The sequence below is a fragment of the Crocodylus siamensis genome, chromosome 8, assembly GCF_052110815.1.
Source record: "Crocodylus siamensis isolate JL-2025a chromosome 8, ASM5211081v1, whole genome shotgun sequence".
NCBI lineage: Eukaryota > Metazoa > Chordata > Crocodylia > Crocodylidae > Crocodylus > Crocodylus siamensis.
This window is the reverse complement of record NC_143402.1, coordinates 59,060,995-59,074,384: the sequence shown is the minus strand read 5'-3', so window position 1 is coordinate 59,074,384 and position 13,390 is coordinate 59,060,995. Positions and strand designations below refer to the sequence as shown.

General features: G+C 46.4%; 1 protein-coding gene and 1 long non-coding RNA gene across 2 annotated transcripts in view; one reads left to right on the top strand and one right to left on the bottom strand.

Annotated features, from left to right (window-relative positions):
* Positions 1–13,390, bottom strand: part of LOC149858814 (uncharacterized) — a 220,522-nt gene that overhangs the window by 60,986 nt on the left and 146,146 nt on the right. The window lies entirely within an intron of this gene.
* The window catches only part of LOC149858816 (bMERB domain-containing protein 1-like), an 89,583-nt gene that overhangs the window by 55,833 nt on the left and 20,360 nt on the right, over positions 1–13,390 (top strand). The gene's annotated exons all lie outside the window — the stretch shown is intronic.

The window sequence follows — 13,390 nt, the reverse complement described above, 5'->3', positions numbered from 1 at the left end:
GGCCTCTCTTCTTAAAAATCCTTATTATACTAATGGATTCTCCAGCATTCACAGTGTCAGAGCACAATCCTCTCTTTATATGTATCTGTCTAGTGTGGATGATTTCCTTTGCTTAACAAATTATAATTGCTTTGGCAAAGGTTAATGCTGGATTTTCAGATAACCTAAGTGTTTTGTCCCAAGTCACAATCTGGGCTCTTCTTAGCATCATGGTTAGCGCCTTTAAATTGCAAGATTAGCTCTACAGCCTTAGGTCAGTTATACATGCTTCTATGCTTTCATCTCTTTTCCCATACTATTCATATCTTCCATTTTAATATGCAGTGCAGTGCTTATCAATTTCTGTATTACAGTTTTGTAGCTAGCTTCCTCTGTGAAACATAACTATAAGCTATTAAAAAATACCATTTGCTTTAGAACTAGTTATTGTCAGAAATAATGTTACCTTCTGACTTTTCCTTTTTCCTAGCACTCACTTTTGAATAGGGTGGAACAGAATCACAGTTAGGTGCCTAAGTCCACTTTTAAATCTAATAGGAGGAAGAAAATCAGTCATGTTCCATTGTGTTCAGTTGTAAAACACACTAGACACACTAGACATGTGGGATTGCTAAAGTTACATGTTAAGTCTCAGTCATGTTTGGAGATGAAAGAGATCCTTTCTTGGATGTGCTAAACTACACCTGCAAGATTAAAAGGGTTTATGCCTTATCAATCAGAATAGAAACTGATAGCAACTGCTGCCTAGAATGATAAAAGAACATCGTACATGGAGGTATCCAAAAGAAACCTGGTGGTGTGGCTTTCTTTCACAGTCTCACAAATTGTGTTATAAATTACATGTTATGCACAGATCTGCTAATCCTTTTTTATTTATTGTAAAGAAAAAGATAAAAGCACTTTACCTCTCATTACTCTCCAAGGTAGCATTACTTCTTTGCCCTTCATTTTTCTATTGGGTCAGACAAAGTACAAAACAACAATCATTCCTTTGGAGAGAGAAGTAATTGCATTTCCTTTGCTTAAAATTATTGATGGAAATGATCTTAAATGAGCACTCACCTTCCTGACTGTAAATACAGAGATGTGGAGTGCAGGGGAAATTTTATCAATAGCAGCACATAAGTTATAGGAACCCTGCTTAGAAAGCAGTCAGAAAGGCAATATGTGCTAAGGTTCAATATAATTGAGCAAGACTATGGTAGCCCCAGTCTGTATAGATTTGTTATGACCATTAGGTTTGATGAATGGACTGTAAGGTAAAACAGTCCATAGAAAACTGGCTGGAGCATAGGGCTCAGGGGGTAGCAGTCAATGGCTTGAAGTCCAGTTGACAGCTAATATCAAGTGGAGTGCCCCAAGGGTTGGTCCTGGGGCCAGTTTTGTTCAGCATCTCCATCAACAACCTGGAAGATGGTATAGAGTGCACCCTCAGCAAATTTGCAGATGACAGCAAGCTGGGAGAGTAGTAGATAACGCTGGTGGATAGGGCTAGGATTCACAATGACCTGGACAAATTGGAGGATTGGGACAAAAGAAATCTCATGAGGTTCAACAAAGACAAGTACAAAGTCCTGCACTTAAGATAGAACAATCCCATGCACCAGTACAGGTTGGGGAGTGACTGGCTGGGCAACAGCTCTGCAGAAAAGGACCTGGGGGGCTACAGTGAGACAATAAGCTGAATCTGAACCAGCAGTGTGCCCTTGTTGTGAAGAAAGCTAACGGCATACTGGGCTGCATCAGTAGGTGTGTTGCCAGCAGAGCAAGGGAAGTGATTATTCCCCTCTATTCAGCACTCGTGAGGCCACATCTGGAATACTGTGTTCAGTTTTGGGCCCCCCACTACAGAAGGGATGTGGACAAATTGGAGAGAGTTCAGCAGAGGGCACCAAAAATGGTTAGGGAGCTGGGGGACATGACTTATGAGGAGAGGCTGTGGGAACTTGGCTTATTTATCTGGAAAAGACAAGACTGAGGTGGGATTTAATAGCAGCCTTCAACTACCTGAAGCTGTTTCCACAGAGGATGGAGCTGGACTGTTCTCAGTGGTGGCAGATGACAGAACAAGGAGCAATGGGGAGGAGTAAGGAGAAGTTTAGGCTAGATATTAGGGGGGAAAAGTTCACTAGGAGGGTAGTAAAACACTGGAACAGGTTACCCAGAGAGGTGGTGAAAGCTCCATTCTTGGAGGTTTTTAAGACCTGGCTAAACAGTCCTGGCTGGGGTGAGCTAGTTGGGGTTGGTCCTCCTTTGAGCAGGGGTTGCACTAGATGACCTCCTGAGGTCCCTTCCAACCCTATTCTTCTATGATTCTATGATCACATTTAGGAAACTGTCTGCAATTTGAGGCACCTCTTTACCATAAAAAGTAGAGTAACAAAACACCACTAAGAGAAAAGCAAATGAAATGTTTAACGGTCAAGCAAATTTGTCTGTAGTAGAAGATAGATATCCACAGTTCCCTTCAGCTAGCAATATATGGCTCTAAAAATGAAGAAACTTCTTTGAGCTTGCCCCAGCCCCACAGATTTGTCCTTGTCCCAAATGCACTGGGTCTCACATGTGGCAGACAACCTGGGAGCTCCTGATGGTAGCATATAGCAGCAACTGCAGCAGCAGTCACCACCCTTCCCTCTTCTTGAATCTGGAATCAATGGGAAACCCCGAGTTATAGTGTCAGTTTTTTAGCTTAGTGCTATGATTCTCTGCAGTCATCTTTACCTTGGGACGTGGGCATGTGTTGTTCATCTCCTTTGTGGACAAGTAAAGAGGAAATTTCATAGTTCAGAATCAAAGTCAGGTCTCTGTTATGGCAAGTTTCAGTCATCTTGCCAGAGCTGCAACTGATAAGATTTGCACCCCAGGCACAACCCCCAATAGCCCATGGGGGCCATTGCTGTGAGGAAGGTGTTGTCACCACCAGCAGCCTGTGGGGACGGACAGGTAATTGCCTCTCTCTGGAAAGTACTCATTCTGGAGAGGTTGATGTTTCCCCTTACAGGCGGATCAATACTGTCAATATATTGGGTTGCCCATCCCAACAGATTTGTCTCCCTGTATCCATAGCTCTTTACATTACCTGTCAGTGGGCATGTCTACACATTCATTAGTGCACCATAGGTAGTGCATATTTAGTTTTGTACTAGCTTAATAAAGTACTAACTAAATGCTCTGTAACTAGAGTTACTGCACACTAGCACCGGTGCATGGTTTTTTCATGATGCTTACTGCACATTACCCTAATAGCATTGTGCAGTAGACTATTAGCACGGTTTTTAACCACCATGCTACTGCACAGTATTATTAGGCTAATGCGCATTAAGCATCTTTTGTAGACATGCCCCGTGAGTCTGGTAATAGCTTTTGTCCTTGTAAATCAATTGTCCACTGGAATTTAAAAGTTTCCCCTCCTCCCTCTCCCTTAGGTCTGCATGCCATGGTTCTTCTGACCTGTATATAGCCATTAACTAGGAAGGAGTACTTTTCTTATTTGATCCAGCTATAACTGTTTGTATAAACTGTGGCCCAGAATTGCAGAGAATACAGGCAGAATAATGTGATTCATATAATGATAAAAGTGATACAAATTAATGTAACATATCCATAGCTTTCAAAAGAAATAAAGCATGATGTTAATTAAATTAAATGTGGAACAAATATCTCTGCATGAGACACGCTGAATCCCCATATCATTCCTGGGTTTGGGGTGGGTTTGTGAGGACAGGCATATGGGGAATTTGGTTTCTATCCTGGCACTGACACAGGCACAGGCCTTGGGGCAAAGTGACTTACAATGAATGTGCAATGTGTGCTAGAGCTGGCCAGGAATTTGTGTCAAGCAATTTTCTGATGGACTATTCTATTTATGCAGCATCAAAATAGACCACAAGATACATTTGGTCTTACAAAAAATATTATTTTCCTCCAGAAAAGTCAAAATTAAATATTAAATATTTCTTTTCCAGCTGATTTGTCCCAAATTGGAATAACTTGCTTCCTTTAAATGACCCTGTTTCATATTTCAATATTTCCTTATTGAGTGTTTTTTGGCCTTCATTCTCCCTTGTGGTCCTGTCTCCCTGATAAGGCTACATTTTCTGATCTGAGCAGAACACAGGGATCATGGCGGCTTTGTTTTTCCTAGAGTATCTTTTTATTCACCCATAGCCTGAACTTTAACTTTGTGTCTGAAGCAAGGATGAGCCATGGTTATTAGTATTTCTGGAGAAGAAATGGAGCAGGCAGGCCCCATTATCTCTGAGGTAGCCCTTTGGCCATCACTGTTTTAGTGGTAGTGGTTTGTTATAGAAACAGGAATGGCATGTACCCAGCACTTTTGTAGATTAGGCCTTTAATCTTCTCTGGGGGTAGGGTACTCCATAAGTGCCTTGCACTTTCCTCCTAAGAAACTGGTTCTGTCCCTGCTGGAAACTGTCTGATCCAGTGTTGCAGTTCCTATGGTAGCTTGCTTTGTACAGCATCCACACCTCTCCCTCTTTGCTTTTCCATGGACTAGCATTAATGATTTTGGATCTATCTGTTGCTGATAATCAAGGGCTGAGAGTGTGCAACATTTTGTTGTTGGCAGGGGGGAGGTCCATGCAGGCCTCTCAGTGCTTTGTTTTTAACTGAATGGGAGGGAGGGAGGGATGAATGGACGGACAGACAGACAAATAGATACCTGCTTTCACTATTCATAGTTGTAAATCTTTACTATCCTCTTCAGTTATTCAGTAGCTAATGGTACCTTAGAAAGAGTATTATTTTCTTTTTCTTTTTTTTTTTTTGGAACTCTAAATAGTTGAATAAGGTGTTGGACTCAATACCTTCGATGCCAGAGTTTAGGATAAATCTGCTTTTCCCGGGGACATATTTTGCTCATGCAGAGCAGTCTTTCAGGTCCCAGTTACTCCTGAAGCATCACTAACATTCTTCCCCTTTCCTTCTTTCATTTTTCTTCCCTAATTAATATTTTAGTGTCCTCCATTCAGCCAACAAGACTGCAGCTTTGGGCTGCTCCATACAGACATGAATCATTCTGAAAGGGGCAAAGGATGATGACTCACAGCTGAAAACAGCAGGATTGTTTGATTTGCAGAAAGGGTGCTTAGCAACACAGGCTTTCAAGTGATCTAAAGCCATATCCCTCTAAGGTGATGCAGGCTAATAAGCCACAGAATATGTATGTTTCTTTGTCACTCCTAAAAATGTCAACAGGATTCTCCTAGATTGCTGAATTTCCAGTGTGGCTTGCAAAACATCCACTGAGCCCTAGCATGTTCCACAACTCAGGAAGAATTTCCTGATTCCTTTTTATAATTTGCACAAGTGAGTCCTGGTCCTGCACCTGGCCCCACTGCTGCAGCAGCAAGTGGGGAGTCCCCGGCAGACTCGACTCAGGTCCCTGGCAGTGGGACAGGGAGGGGGGAATTAAACCCCCCTCCCTGGCCAGTTCAGCCAAAGCTAGTGTCTGGGCTGGCCATGCCCCGTTCCCTGCCCCCCGCCACAGTTTCCCTGCAGCTGAGGGTGCACTCTAGCACCCTCCAGCTCCTAGCCTGAGCAACTGCAGGCATGTGCCCACATTTCCTCAGTCCAGAGGGAATGTCTGTACAGTTGCAGATCAGTTCAACCTAGACAGGTTAGACTAACTTGCAAAGATTGAATCAATTCAGGCTCTGGCTTTTTGAATGTCTGTCGCTAGCCAAGGAAACTGCTGAGAGTCACTCAGAAGATAAATGACAGGACATTCTTTAAAATCAATATTAAATGTTGAACCAATGTATACAGTAGTCCAGTGGGTTTGCCTTTCTGATGTAATGTCTACGCACCATAATCCATAACTGATATATGCAAGCACGCTGGCACAAGCACATTGTATGTCGTGGCCACACTGGTGTTCTGGAAACCTCCCAGAATAGATTTAAACAGAGTTGGCAACCCTAGTCATGAGTGTTTCTGAAGAGGTGGAGCAGGCAGGCCCCAGTATCTCTGAAGCAAAAGTAGCCCCTCACCCATTACTGTTTTAGTTATGTAAAAGGAATTGCATGTGCTAAGTATTGTGATGGATTAGGCATTTCTCTGTGTGCTATTTGAACAATATGCAGGGATGGGTTTAATAAAGGTAAGTGTAACCAACAAAGTTCATATCTGTGTCTGTACTACTTTAAAGGCTGGGTGGGTGTCTTCATATCCTGAGTTTGGTTTGGGTCTGGCTATCCTCTTTGCATGTTTGTGAAATACTAGACTTATTAGTGATGCTGTACAATGTTAGCAACCACCTCCCAGCTATTACTAGGCATTATTCCAAATGCTGGTTAGTTCAGAAATACCATGATAGCTGTACCTGGTAGGGCTGTGCGAAGCTTTAGTCCCTGATTTGATTCGGCGGAGATTCAGCCCAATTCAGTGGCCAAATCTCTGAATCTGAATAGAATCATAGGACCCTTTAATCTCTCTGAATCAAATCAGAACCCTCTGAATCGATTTGGAGAGATTCAGAAAGATTTGGCAATTCGGCCATAGACACAGTTTTAAATGTTTTTTCTACATACCTCTAGGTACCAGGCAGCTCGTGAGTGCTGCAATGCTGGGGTGCACGGAGCATTCCGCAGGAGCACAGGGGGCTCCCCAGCACGCTTGGCAACAGACCTGGAAGTAGACCAGAAGCACTTCCAATCTGCCGGGGAGTGTACTAGGGCCCCCCCCCCCGTGCCCTCCCAGCTCAGCGACTGGTGCCTCCTGGGTCTGGGGGGGCACCCGGGCCCCCCCGCAGCCAATCACACAGTCAGGGGGGGCCCTGTGAGCTCTGCGATAGACCCAGAAGTGGATTGGAAGTACTTCCAGTCCACTTCCAGTTTCACTGTCAAGCATGCCTAGGTACCTGGAGGGGGAAGAAAGGGGGAAAACACAATGGCCCCTTTCCACTGCAAGAAGAATTTCTCCCTAGTAGCTCACTCACCCCAACTGGGACTATGAACTTGGATCTCCCACATGGTGGGCAGAAGCTCTATCACACAGCCACCAGAGCTGGTACTGCTCCAGACTGCTAGGGGTCTTGACTTCCCAGAGCCCCCAGCCTCACATCGACCTACCTGGCCTCTGATTTGGAGGAGCTGGAAGCAGAGCTGGAAACCTCTCAGGTCGCTGCTCAGATCCTTGCTGGAGCGGGGGAGCCTCTCCTGCTGGCCACAGCCTCTCATAGGGGATCCTGGAGCCCAGCAGGGAGCCTCACCTGCCTGCCACACGCCGCGCTGCTGAGGGTCCAACCGCTGCCTGCAGGTCCTGCTCCTTCAGGCTCTTCTGGGGCAATGGCTCCCACCCCGCTGGCCCAGCTCTTGCCAGCTCTTTGAATCTCCTTCCTTGTGGTCCTTCACCAGTCTCCCTGACTCAGCCGCACTGCCCCTGTTATCCCCCTCCAGGTGACCCAAGGGGCCAATCAGGGGACATGGAGGGTAAGTCTCTGGGGCCTGATTGGTGAGGAAAGGGAGTCCCAAGTCCTCCAATCATCTTTTGCCCTTTCAAAACCCCTGGGCTAAGTCACTGCCAGCTACCCATCACACAAAGAAATGCCAGATGAAGTCAGGTCTTCTCAAGTCACATTTCACATGAATCTCTGAGTCAGTTCTTCTAGCCATATTGGTTCTCCTGGTTATATTGATACTTTACGGTCATTAGGAGAAATGGGACTTGAGGAAAATACAAAGCAGCAGTTTCTGTGATAATCGATCCACAGCTGTCTAAGATTACTGCAGAACATAGGACTAGACTCCTTTCTACCAATGGAGTTGTCCAGTTTAGAGTGTTTGAACTACCCTTTCTTGCCTGCATGGAGCTTCTACTGGTACAAGACTATTCTGGTCCATGTATGTCAGGAGCACAGAAACTAAAGTGTCTGGGTGCAAAGGCCAGCAGCTAGTTCCTTGATGCATCCATGGAATGAGAAGTATAACTCAGTCCCTCGTGTGCGTGGGTGACACTGATGCCTATTGTGACCAGGATGCTGGCCTTCGCTGTTACACCATTGTCCCATTCTGCTACAATTACTACTTCTGATGCCATGCTGAGCCTGGCCCAAAGAAAGGACTTGGAGCTCTGGAAAGAGAAATATCTCACTTGTTCTGATGGGAAATCAGGCCTGGGGATCTGTCAATGTATAGCTAATAAACCCTGAAAAACTGGCTTGTCATTCTGCAGGAATTAAATGTGGAAGTAGAAGTAACCCTCTAATTGCTAAAGTTCATCAACTGTTTCTTAATTAAAAGGAAATACCTTTGGAAGTTCTTTTTCAGATCTGCATGGAACCCCGATCAAATCAATATGCATTTATGATTACCACTGCTGTGCCAAGGACATTCCCAGGGAAACTAGGCTTCAAAAGAACTGTAGCTTGCTCTATCTTAGATCTGTTATAATAAAATATACTGAGCACATTTTACTGTTTGTGGAGGAGCTTCACGTGCAAATCAGAGCAAACAAAATGCCGCTTTCAGTTTTAGATGAGGGAAGAGCAGTTCAGAAGGGCTGAATGACTGATCAAAGTAACTCATTTGTCAGTGTTAGATTTAGGAAGAGAAACCATGATTTTTGATTCCTAGTCCAGTGTGCTAGTCCCTGGCCCATAAACCACAGCCTAAGCAGAAGAGTCAACATCCAGTCAATCTAGAGGCATTGGAAAAACTCGTGGTTTCTGCTGTAGATTTATTTTTGCAGGCTTGAAGCATGTATGCAAATAAATTTACAAAAGAAAAAATACAGTATTTCTTGCATAGATTTCATAGACACTAGGACTCTAAGGGACCTCAGAAAATCAAGTCCAGCCCCCTGCCCAATTTCTTATTTGCTGCAGGTGACTAGCAAAGCCTGGGATTAATACATTATAAAAGGGTGCAAAACATATTGTAAGCATATTAAAAACTTAAGAGGCAGATGCATAAACAAAGGAAAAAAACCTTTGATAGCAGACACTTCTGTTGCAGGGCAGCTGTGTGGCATCTAGCTTTTGTATTTCACTTTAGATATAGAAACTTGGGATGAGTTTCTGTGCTCCCTTTCTCTCACATGCTTTTATATTTTTTCTTTGTTGTTTTCCTTAATTTGCAATCAGAATAATGTTGCTTGAGACATACAGGTGTGTTTCCGTTCATGTGGGAGACATAACTGAAGCAAAACCCCATATGTAACCAGAGTAGCTGCTTTAATGTAGGGTGCGCCCTGTGGGTGTTCCCTCATGGTGGCTGTGCATTTCACAGCACGCGGAGGATGATTCAGTTGGCCGCAAAATATACATTCTTCTGTAGTATCGCATCTGAAACTCACACCAAACAGTAGGCCTGTGCAAAGCGGCTAGTATTCGCTTTGGATTCGGATTCGGCTGATTCGAGGGACAGTGATTTGATTGGGTGGTTCAAATCACTGTCCTGAATCAATTTGGCTGAATCTCAAAATCTCTTGAATTGCCCAGACTCATCCCCAACCCCTGCTCTCCCAGCCCAGCAATGGCTGCCCCATCCTCCCCAGCTCCCAGCACTTGGAAAAAAAAGCCCCTGTAGTCATGAGGTGCTACAGGGATTTGGGAGCGAGGCTAAAGGGTCTGGGGGCACAGGTGGTGTTCTCGTCGATCCTCCCAGTCTTGGGCTATGGGCTGAGGAGGGAGAGGAGGATCCACATAGTCAACCAAAGACTGTGGCGCTGGTGTCATTGGGAAGGATTTGGCTTCCATGACCACAGCCCACTCTTTCACAAGAGAGGCAGAGAGCTGCTGGGAAGAGATGGCCTCTACCTCTCTCCCCTGGGGAGGCTCTTCTCAGCCAGACTGGCTGACCTGCTCCACCGGGCTTTAAACTAAGCCCACTGGGGGGGTGGGGGGGACTACCTCCACTGCTGGCCCGCTGAGCAACCCTTGCAAAGCCAGCGGGCCCAGGCACTTAAGGGAGCCCACCCCTTCCCCAGCCCTGGTACAATCTGTGGGCAAGGCAAGAGCCCCCAAGGGGACACTTGCCTGCCTGTACACAAATGCCAGGAGCTTGGGGAATAAGCAGGAGGAGCTCGTCTTCCTGCTCAATGCAAATAATTATAATGTCATAGGAATAACAGAGACCTGGTGGGACTCCACCCATGACTGGACCACGGGTATATATGGTTATACCCTGTACAGGAGTGATCGTGTAGATCAAAGAGGCAGGGGTGTAGCTCTCTATGTTAAGGAAAGCTATGCGTCCCTGCAAACTGATATTGGCAACCAGGGTGGACGACTGGAGACCCTCTGGGTTAAAATCCGTGAGGAATATGGCACAGGGAACACAACAGTGGGAGTCTACTACAGATCTCCCACCCAACGTCCTGAGCTTGACCAGGAGTTTGCCCGGGAACTGACTGAGGCCGCATGCTCCAGGACCATGGTTGTCATGGGTGACTTCAATTACCCAGATATCTCATGGGAGGATCACTCAGCAAAATCCAAGCGGTCGCAAAGCTTCCTCTTGTGTGTGCATGACCTCTACCTGACTCGAGAAGTCTATGGGCCAACAAGAGGCAAAGCACTGCTTGACCTGGTACTGGCTACTGGGGATGACCTACTTGGTGACCTAGTGATTGATGGGAAGCTGGGTGACAGCAACCACAAGCTGATCACCTTCACCATCCGCCGTAAAGCTGGCAAGCTAGTCAGCAACACGCAAGTCCTTGACTTCAGGAAAGCCAACTTTGACAAGCTCAGAAGTTTTGTCAGTGAAGCCGTAAGGGACCATGACCACAGGGAGAGGGGAGGTCAGGAAGAGTGGTTGCTCCTCAAGGGAGCAATCCACAATGCACAAGCTAAGTCTATTCCATCTCGGAGGAAAGGCAGCAAGAGGGCACAGCAGCTCCCCTGGCTCTCCAGGGACCTAGCAGACCTCCTGAGGCTAAAAAGAAAAGCCTACAAAGAATGGAGGATGGGATTCACCTCTAAGGAGGATTATTCTGCACTGGTCCAGTCCTGCAGGGAGCAAACTAGGAAAGCCAAGACTGCAACTGAACTCCAACTAGTTTCGAGCATCAAGGACAATAAAAAGTCTTTTTTCAGATATGTGGGGAGCCGGAGGAAAAGCGAGGGCAATGTTGGACCCCTGCTGAACCAGATGGGGCAACTGACAACTGATGCCCAGGAAAAAGCCAACCTATTAAATGGGTACTTTGCATCAGTCTTTCATCAGTCCCATGGGACACACATGCTCGCTATGGGAGAGGGAGGTCCAGGTGAGGGAGATCCTCTGCCCTCCATTAATGCTGACCTCGTGAAGGAACACCTTGAGAAGCTGGATACCTTCAAGTCAGCAGGCCCTGACATGTTACAAACCAGAGTACTCAAGGAGCTGGCGAGTGTCATAGCCCACCCCCTGGCACGGATCTTTGAAAACTCCTGGCGCTCTGGTGTAGTGCCCGAAGACTGGAAGAAGGCCAATGTAGTGCCTGGCTTCAAGAAAGGGAGGAAAATGGAGCTGGCTAACTACAGGCCTATCAGCCTGACTTCTGTCCCAGGGAAGATCTTAGAAAAGTTTATTAAAGAGGCCATCCTTAATGGACTGGCCAACGCCAACATCCTAAGGGATAGCCAGCACAGGTTTGTTGCAGGTAGGTCTTGCTTGACCAATCTCATTTCCTTCTACGACCAGGTGACCTATCACCTGGACAAGGGAGAAGAGATTGATGTCATATATCTTGACTTCAAAAAAGCCTTCCATCTGGTATCCCATGATCACTTCTTGACAAAACTAGCCAGTTGTGGCCTTGGCTCTGCTATGATTCACTGGCTGAAAAATTGGCTCCGTGGTCAGACCCAGAGGGTAGTAATTGATGGAAGTCAGTCATCATGGTGTCCTGTGACCAGTGGGGTCCCCCAAGGCTCTGTCCTTGGACCCATATTGTTCAACATCTTCATTGATGATGTGGACATTGGAGTCAAAAGCGGACTGGCCAAGTTCGCCAGTGACACCAAACTTTGGAGCAAAGCATCCACACCAGAAGACAGGTGGGTGATCCAGGCAGACCTGGACAGGCTCAACAAATGGTCGGACAAGAACCTGAAAAATGCAAGGTTCTCCACCTTGGGAAGAAAAACCTGCAGCATCCTTATAGGCTCAGCAGTGCTACATTGGTTAGTATTACAGAAGACAGAGACTTGGGGGTCATCATTGACCACAAGATGAACATGAGCCTGCAATACGATGCTGCGGCTAGTAAAGCGACCAAAATGCTGGCTTGCATCTATAGATGCTTCTCAAGCAGATTCCAGGACATCATTCTCCCCTTGTACTCGGCCTTGGTGAGGCCACAGCTGGAGTACTGCATCCAGTTTTGGGCTCCACAATTCAAAAAGGATGTGGAGAAGCTTGAGAGAGTCCAGAGGAGAGCCACGCGCATGATCAGAGGTCAGGAAAACAGATCTTACAATGACAGGCTGAAAGACATGGGACTCTTTAGCCTGGAAAAGTGTAGGCTCAGGGGTGATCTGATGGCCACCTATAAGTTTATCAGGGGTGACCACCAGGATCTGGGGGAACATTTGTTCACCAGAGCGCCCCAAGGGATGACGAGGTCCAACAGTTATAAACTACTACAAGAGCATTTCAGGCTGGACTTAAGGAAGAATTTCTTTACTGTCTGGGCCCCCAAGGTCTGGGACAGCCTGCCATCGGAGGTGGTTCAAGCACCTACATTGAACACCTTCAAGAGCAAATTGGATGCTTATCTTGCTGGGATCCTGTGACCCCAGCTGACTTCCTGCCCTTTGGGTGGGAGGCTGGACTCGATGATCTTCTGAAGTCCCTTCCAGCCGTAACGTCTATGAATCTATGATGCTGCTCTCAGATCACAGGCCCATGGTGGAGGAAGGGTGGATGGTGGTGTGGGGAGGTCCAAACTTGCCTCGGATGGATCTGATGACCTTCCTGACAGCCAGACAGTTAAGTGGATGGAGGTCCTTGGTGATCAGGGTGTTTCAGGTTAGTTCAGTGGATGGAGACTCCAGAGCTGATCTCAGGTGGGCAATGACCATGAAATAGCTAAGTCACCATGCAGGGCGTATAATAGATGGGGGTCCGCTAGGGTCCTGACACCACTGGGTAGTAGAGTTCTGCAGTCAGGGTTGGCATGGCTGCACATTGTTCAAAGGGGGCAAAGAATGGGGCTGAAGCAGTGCATTGTTGTACACTTGAACTGATTGGCCTGTTTGTCCTGAAGCAGTATGGGGCAGCCACTCAGACAACCTTTGCAGTAGTGTCTCCTAACCCACAAGCCTATCTGGGGTTTTATTCTTTGACAAGCAACAGCATCTGACCATTTGTGATTTGTCCCCGGACAAAACATTTTCTCACGCAGTACGGATGATGTCTGTTCATAGCCTGTCTTTCAG